The sequence below is a fragment of the Canis lupus genome, chromosome 11, assembly GCF_003254725.2.
Source record: "Canis lupus dingo isolate Sandy chromosome 11, ASM325472v2, whole genome shotgun sequence".
NCBI lineage: Eukaryota > Metazoa > Chordata > Mammalia > Carnivora > Canidae > Canis > Canis lupus.
Window position 1 is genome coordinate 62,413,649 of NC_064253.1, and position 8,357 is coordinate 62,422,005.

General features: G+C 44.1%; 1 long non-coding RNA gene across 1 annotated transcript; it reads left to right on the forward strand.

The window, feature by feature from the left end:
* The first annotated feature begins 213 nt into the window (after positions 1-213).
* On the forward strand, positions 214-7,802 carry LOC118350301 (uncharacterized). The gene is made up of 3 exons (XR_004803826.2): positions 214-832; positions 1,596-1,647; positions 1,913-7,802. It is a non-coding gene; the product is annotated as an uncharacterized LOC118350301 (long non-coding RNA).
* Positions 7,803-8,357: the final 555 nt, after the last annotated feature.

Genomic DNA, 8,357 nt, shown 5'->3' on the forward strand with positions numbered 1-8,357 from the left:
GGCCGCCCGGGGCGGGACGCGGGGTTGCGGGCGCGCGGGCTCCAGGCCGATGCGCCGCGGCGGACGCCTTCCAGCCCGCGGAGCTCAAGCGCTCTACGCCTCGCACCCTCTTTCCGCTCTACGGATGGGGACACTGAGTCATAAAGGGGGGCAGCGGCGAGATAAAGGTCTGCGGGGCGCGCGCTCCGTGGCGCGGGTCCGAGGGCCGAGCGCCCGCCCCCCCCACCCCAGGGGCGCTTCGCTGGAGAGCGGCCACGTGCCAGGACGTGGAGCCGCGCGGCGGGACCCCGCTTCCCGAAAGGGGCCCGACGGGCTCGGGCGGCCGTTCCCGCCCGCCGGGAAGAGAAGAGGAAACGGGAGCCTTAGCTCACTCGGGCCTGCAGCCTTGCCTCCCCACCCCCACGCTCCCCTAAGTTCGTGATCAGTAATTTTCCAGTCGGGAAATGTTTTCGCCCTCGTCTCTGCAAGCAGTGCCTTTCTTTTCCTCCTCCTCCTCCTCCTCCTTCATCTCCCAAACGTGAGCGTGGTGCTCGGTGTCGCCTCCCCAACGGAGGCCTGCGAGGTGCTGGGTTTGCACCGGAGGCTCGCGGGGCCTCCTCACCGCGGGCCCAGGGCTGCCTCCTGCTTGAAGTCGATGTCACCTGTTTGTTGGAGTGCCCCCGATTCTGCTACCTGTTAGGTTTCCCCAGAATATGTATTATCCCTGATTTTTCCGCTTCTTGCCGGCCACGGAAGCATTCTTGGAATGCATCTCATCCCGAGTGAATCCGCTCGGCCCTCTCTCTGCCAACGACAGGAATCCCTCTAGGTCCCGAGAGTTGGAGACTTGGATGTGAGTGAAGATGACTTGCATCCTTTGGCCAAGGCCTGCAGCTGGGGGTGGGGTGGGGGGTGGGGAATACTTTGGCAGGGAAAGGCCGACCCTCCCCTGGCCTGGAGGGTTCGACCTCACCCCATAGGAGCAGGCTAGTTACTCTAAAAACATTGCCCTTTTCAAGTGGAGGAAGCAAGAAAGGAAGACACCTGCTACCCCCCCCCCCCCACACACACACACTCCTTTCATTTGTGATGGCAAAAATTTCTTGGGATCCCAGAACTCGAGGATTGCATGGAAAACTTACACACTTTTCCATGGAGGCCTAGGTTCCTAAACCCCAGTGAACTTGGATGAGCCCTTGACTAGCAGCCATTACCCTGGGCATGTAAACATGGAAATCAGGACTTGGAGTTTCTAACTTAACTAGCCAGTGCATGAAGGGGTTTTTTTCTGCTTTGCTCTGCTTTATCTAAAGCAGTAATAACCCTTCCCCTCCAACAAAAGTAACCACCACAATAAAAAAAAAAAAAAAACAATATTACACAGATGAATTGGAAAGACACTATTATTATGTCACATAATCAAGACAAGGTTCTGAAATTCAATTAGAAAGATGTAGTTTCCAAACAGCCTTCAGGAGGAGTAAAGCCAGTGTCTCTTTGTGGAGGGCAACTACCTGGTTATTCCTCTGATTGCATCAAAAAGTGAAATCTCTATATTTGCCCTGGATTTCTAAAAGTGTAAGGAATTTCAAATTCACAGATCATCTCCTTTCAAGGCAGGTGCCTGGTGTGACAACAGGGTTATGACCCTCCCTCTTTTCAGAACAGGTAGGTCCAGAAGAGTTAAATCCCTGCCCTGTATAATTTATAAACATGAGGCTGAGTAAACCTTTGATGACTAAATTGCACTCTAAAATAATAATAATAGAAGACACCCTTTAAAGAAGAATTACATACTTACTGGTGACTTTATTTCAGCAAACTGATATTACAAGTTTTGTGGTATGGATGTTAATTATTAATGTCCTTGTAGTTATAAAATAGATTTTTGTTTTTAAAGATTTTTTTTTTTTTCCAACACAAACTACATCAGGTGGGAGAAGATGACAGAAGCCGTCAGTTACTGACCGGAGTGGAGACTTGGAGGAGTGTGATTGATTGAAAAGGCTCAACATGCTTCAAATGAAGGACTCTGCATCCAGGATGCACCAGATCTGGGCAAATAACAGCTCCCCAGGGAGCCTGGCTGCACCCTGGCCTGGGTTGTCTGCAGAACTGCCTCAAGATTCAGGAAAAGCTGGGGTGGTTTGTTTTTTTTAATGTTTTTTGTTGTTGTTTTATTTTGCTTTGTTTTTGTTTTGTTTTTCAGAAGGTGGCAAAGCTTTTCTCAGCCTCCACTTTTATTCCTTGGAAACTCCATCCTTTTTCACCTTGGTCATGTGTGAAAGGTTAAAAAAGTGGGCTTAAGCACTAAATTGCCTGGGTTTGTTTTCTGGCTCTGCTGATTTTAGGTGGCCAGGTTATTTGGCCTCACTTTGCTTGTTTCTTCTGTAAAATGGGGATAGTCATGGTACCTACTTCTTAAATTGATGAGATCATAAGTGAGATTATCAGGTAAAGTATTTAACGCAGCCCCTGATGCTCCCTGCATGATAGGATTACTGTCACCAGTATTCTCCAGGGTACTATAAACTTCATAAGGAAGGGAGCTATTGGCTTGCCCACCGCTGCATCTCCCAGTCCTTATACAGTGCCTGCCTGGTACATAGGGATGCTCTGTGTTTGTTGAATGAATGAATACTGTACTTCAGCAGGAAGTTGGTCTTTCAGCCCTCCATTGGAGGCTCATGAATCCCCTTTTTTTGTCAAGAGCTTCAGTCCACCCAGTCGTATCCTAATTTTTCCTAGGTTGTTTGATCACTTCCCCAGCCTCCCAAACTAGAAACCTAGATTCTCCTTAACTCCTCCCTCATTTTCTTTTTATTTTTTTTTAAGATTTTGTTTATTTGATAGAGAGAAATTGGGGCTCCCTCCTAAGCAGGGAGCATGATGTGGGACTCGATCCCAGGACTCTGGGGTCATGACCTGAGCCGAAGGCAGATGCTTAGCCAACTGAGCCACTCAGGTACCCTCCTCCCTCATTTTCTTTGCCCTGGGCATTTAGGCATCCCCAGAGCTCAACCATTTCCATTCCTAAATGACTCCGCTACCTTTGACAAAATTGGGCTGCCTTGGTTCAAGCTCTCCTCGTTTGTGGCTTTTAATTCTTGCGGTGCCTTCCAAACTGTTGTCTTCCTCCTCCTGTTTCTCCACCACCTCCCCCAAAGTCCCACTGGAATTTCCCTGCTAGATCTAGTCCATTTTTATCACAAATCACTCCTTAGCCTCCTGTACCACACTCTTCCTACCATGGCCCTCGACAAACTTTGCAGAATCATCTCCAGGGACTGACCCCACCCTCCCTAAACTTTAACTGGATGTTCTCTCAAGTCTGAATACACGATGTGTTTTCTTCATTGGCTCTTTTTCTATCTGAAATGCCTTTTTTCCCCTTGGGGGCTCTCCTCATCCTCAAACTCCTGAGCCCCTTTTATTATCCCTTGGGCTACCAGTCCCCAACTGGGTTAGTCCTCTTCCCTCTGAGCTCCAGTAAAGCTGGGTGGTGACTCTGCTTTGCCATTTATTTACCCAGCGGATTCCATGATCTGGTTACTTGTTCGTGGCTCCTGTTCCACTGTGGCATCTTTAGGACAAATGCCCAGTGAGTATGCATTTTAGAAGGAAAGAAGCAAAGCTGCCCTGGTGAAATGATTCATCTGGAAGCCTTGTTCTTCCCTATCTTGTCAGTAAGGTTTTTCTCTGGTTCAGAGTTCACTGGCTTGGTTCTCTGTTTTCCAGACCCTCTCTTCCCTTCACCCACTTCTTTTCTTTCTTTGAAAAGTGCTAGGAAGCAGACAGAAAATAAAGTCCCTCATAACTCTGCCCTCACAAAACAGACAAACAGTGAGAGAACAGCCCCGGCCAAGGCATTGTAATAAAACAAACTAGAAAACACAAACAAAAATAACCAAAAGCCAAACCAAAACCAAATGGAGAGAGAGTCAACTCTTTTCTGTAGCCAAATCCATTGCCTTTCAAAACCCAAACATTGGGTATTGAAGTTTTTAGAGCAGAAAATGAGTCACAGACATTTAAAAATCAATTCTCAGAAATTTAAAAATCTTTCTCAGGAACTTTTAGGTTTGATCACTTAAGTGACATTTTGAGCTCCCAAATTTTAAGTTCTACCTTCTTTAAGCTGTTTAAAAAGAAGTTCTAAACTTAATGGGATTATCTTAAAGCTGTTTGAACTGGCAACAGTTAGCTAAATTCAGGTTTTCAGAGTCTTTGTCTTATTCTGAGACGCTAAGAAGATACAAAAACCCCTCTCTTTAGGCTGTTTAAGTACAGCGTAGTATCTTTTAAAAGTAGGATACATGGTGGTAATATTTCTTTTAAAAGATTAGGGTCTGACGTTTACCAGCTTTGTCGAGCATGATTGTTTTTATAAGCACCAAAGAATCTTCTGATACTATATGCATCTGAAAATAAAAATAGCATCTAAGAGTAAAAGAACTAGCAAACAAGGCAAATCAACAGAAAAAAACCCATGGCTAGAGTTTTCTTCTTGACTTGGTTCACCAAATTCCCCTGGCTCGTTAAACTCTTTCCTGGGGAGAATGAGCAGGGGAAAGAACTAAGACATGTTCTCAGATTCCATTTTCTTAATTTAAAAGCCTTAGTCCCTTAGAGTCTTAGAGTAGGACAGCCGTAGGAAAACATGGTTCCTTGGTTTGAGTCAGAATGGAGGTAAAAAAAAAAAAATTTGCATTATGGAAAGTCTAGGGATTTGGAGGTTCAAAAATGAATGCTTCACACCCTGAGAAATGCAAACAAGAAACAAACAATTCTGTATTTAATTTTCTTCTCCGTTTGTGGGCCGGACAAGAGGATAGGTTATTTTTGCCAATTTGACATTATGTACTTTGAGCCAAGGAAATGATTTTTAAAAAAATAATAATAACAATGCATTTGATTACCCTGTGCCTGCGGTTGACTCTTTTTCACAAACACTGTGTTTGTTAATCAATTTTAACGTACTGTCTGGTGTGGATAGTGCTAGCTAGGAGGATGGCCAGTGCCAGTGTTAAAAAAAGGAAAAAAAAAAAAGGCCAAAATTAATTTCTGGCAGCACTAAATATCTCATTGTGGTCAATGCATTTTTCAAAGTTGATAACTCAAATCTAGACACACGCTCGTCTATCAAGGGATGACCAGAAGCTTTTTTGAAAGAGGAAACCCAAGAAGAGTTACCTAACCTTAGAGGAATTCCCAGCATTTTAATAGAGATTCAAGAAGGTAATCTATTCAGACTGCATTCAGTCTATGTTGTCAGTTAACTGATGAATTTTTCTGGTTGCTACATTTACCCAACAAAGCTCTCAGAGCCAAGTGTTTATGGGAAACACTGAACTGTTGAATTTCAATGTTCTCTGTTTCATTCAGCAAACTTGGTTTTCCATTCAAATAGCAACTCCTTTGGGCTTCTTAAAGGACTGGCCAAGGTCTTTGGGCTATCTGGATGCAGTTTACAGTGTCACCATCTGAGTTGAATTCTCTGTGCCTTCTTGTTATAACTCAGTGAAAGGGGGTGTCTTGGCCGAATTCAAAGGGTTGTGGGAGAGGAAGGAAAGGGCTTGAACTGAAAGTAGTGAGTGTGGCTACTCTGGGGGAGATGGCTGGGGCTGCCACCCAGGCCCTCTTACTGCCTCCTACTAACTGCATGACCTTGAGTGAGTGATGTCACCCGGCTCCACTCCACTTTCCTGATCTGTGTCATGGGACTGTGAATATACCTGCCTCCCAAAGCTGAGGTTTTATTTGGTTATGAAAGGTACCATGAATGTTTGCTTCTCCCCTCTGGCAGTGAAACCTGACACAATTCTCCCCCTGATAAACTTGAAATGGGTTCTGCAGTCCCCAACACGGGGAAATGATACAGTGTCTGGATTTGAAAACCAAAAAGCCAGGGTGCCAGGCTGGCTCAGTCAGTGAAGCAAGAGATTCTTGACCTCATGGGCCAGAGCTCAAGCCCCACCTTGGGCATAGAGATCACTTAAAAATAAGAAAGAAGACTAAAATACTTCTTCACAGAATCTTCTTCCCCCCCAAATGTCCCGGCATCCCTGCAGATGCAACCACTAAGGAACATCCTCAGCTGAAACTTCACAAAGATGCTGTTGTCAAGTGTGGCCCTGTATCAGTTTGTAATGGTGCACATCATGACTTGCAAAGGGCTTTTTGGGCTATGTCAAATCTAGAAAGACAGTGACAGTTGACCTTTCATATGCCAGGCAAGAGCTAGATTGGGCAGAGGGGGGGTTTCAAGGTCAAGTTCATAATTGAAGAATTACGTACCAGCTGATAATGTTGGCAAAATTCTAACACCGTCTTTCCTGGAAGAAAACTAGAAGGATCTGCTATGTTTTCCCTTCAGGATTCAGAGCTAAGTAGTGACTTTCAAATTAATAATTAACTTCACAACGATGAGACACTGTAGCCAGTACTAGGCTGAGGCCTATATATGCAGTAAGTCCTGTCCCCTTCACAGCACCCCTGTGAGGTTGGTTGATGCCCTTGGTACTCTAGTATGTAGGCTTCAAGCGGCGAGGACTCAGCCTGACTTACTCTATTTTCAGAATACGGTACAGTTATAAGACACATCATAGGTGTTCAGTACAAATGTGTTTAGTAACTGTACCTCATTTTGCAATTTTAGAAGTGGAGCGCAGAATGGTTAAGTGACTAGTCCAGGGTTATGCAGCAAGCTAAGTGAGACAGCGTTCTTAGAGCCCACGCAGGGAAGGAGGCCTGTGGCATCACTACTCTGTACGTAGCCTGCCCCTTAGTCATCTTTGTTCCTGTCCTCAGCTGTGTGGGGCTTCCCTGAATCCAGAGTTCTTACATCAAGTTCTCTGGAGAGTAAACGTCTAATCTTCTGCCCAGCTTGGAGTGAGAAAGCAGTTACCCAGCTGCATGGGGCTAGGGAGAAATCTTAGGGCCCGACTGCTTGGATAGATGGAAGGATGGATAGGTGGATGGGTGGATGAGTGGATTTCCCAATTGCTGCTAACATAGGCTTTCAAGCAATAATTATTATTTTTTTTTCCCAAACAGTAATTCTGTTTTCACTCCCATATGCACTTAACTTTCCGGGTAACTTGGTGTCTCCGCTTCTTGGGCCTTCCAAGGGTCCTGTACCTTGAAATCAGTCTGCTTTGTTTTCCACTTTCTGTGATCTAAATTTGTGGCCATTTGTCCACTTGCCTTCCAGTTCCCACCCTCTGTCCTGGTTGGTTTTGCTTTTTCGATTATTTTACTGTATTTTAAATGGGGTCTTGGAAGGAGCATCAGAAAACATGTTTAGTACACCATGCTCAAACAAAAATCCCTTACTCCTTTTATTATTTTACTTTTTTTTGTTGTTGTTGTTTAACGGTAACTCTAGGCCCTATGGAGCTTGAACTCACAACCTCAAGATCAGGAGTTGCAGGCTCCACTGATTGACACAGCCAGATACCTCTTATTATTTTATTTTTTAAAGTTAGATTTATTTTTCTGATTTCAAAAGTTAATGTTTGCTATTAAAAAAAAATCTATGTGTGTGTGTGTGTGTGTATTTAAAGGTTTTATTTATTTATTTATTTGAGTGAGAGAAAGAATGGCAGGCAGGAGCAGGAGAAGGAGGAGCAGGCTCTCGCCCTGCCAGCAGGGATCCTGATGCAGGGCCCGATCCCAGGACCTTGGGATCATGACCTGAACCAAAGGCTGATGCAAAACCGACTGAGTCACCCAGGCGCCCCTAAATGTGTTTCAAGTAAAAAAAAAAAAAAAAAAAAAAAAATCCGCATCCTACCAATCCAGCTATGACTGTGATTAACAGTTTGGTGTATAAATTTTCAGAATTGTTATACATATATAAAGACAAAAATTTATTTTTCAATAAATTATGGGTTATCACTTGCACACAGCTTTGTAAATTCGCTTTTATTTTCACTTAATAGTATTACCATAGATATCCATGTTAATATATAAACATACTTTATACTTTTAAACACTCATACTTTTCCTAATATTGGTATCAATCCATCCCTTGTGACGGACATTTAGATTGTTTCCACTTTTTCACTATTACAAAATTCCTATGTGCACCTTTAGACATACTCACTCATTTCCTTAGGCTCAACTTATGGAAATTGTTTCATTAGGTTAACATCATCAGATATTATCAAGCTGTTCCTCAAAAAATGTACATTCCCATCAGCAGTTTATATTCCCATCTGCAAAGCATCAAGGTACTGTTTTCCTCACATGCTGAGTAGCACTGAGGGTTATGATCTCATTCCTTCCCTACTCCTTTTAAACGCTGGTATTGACGTATATCAGCTTTGGGGCTCGTCAGCCTCTTTTGGCAGTTGGCTTGGGCTTCCTTCGCACTC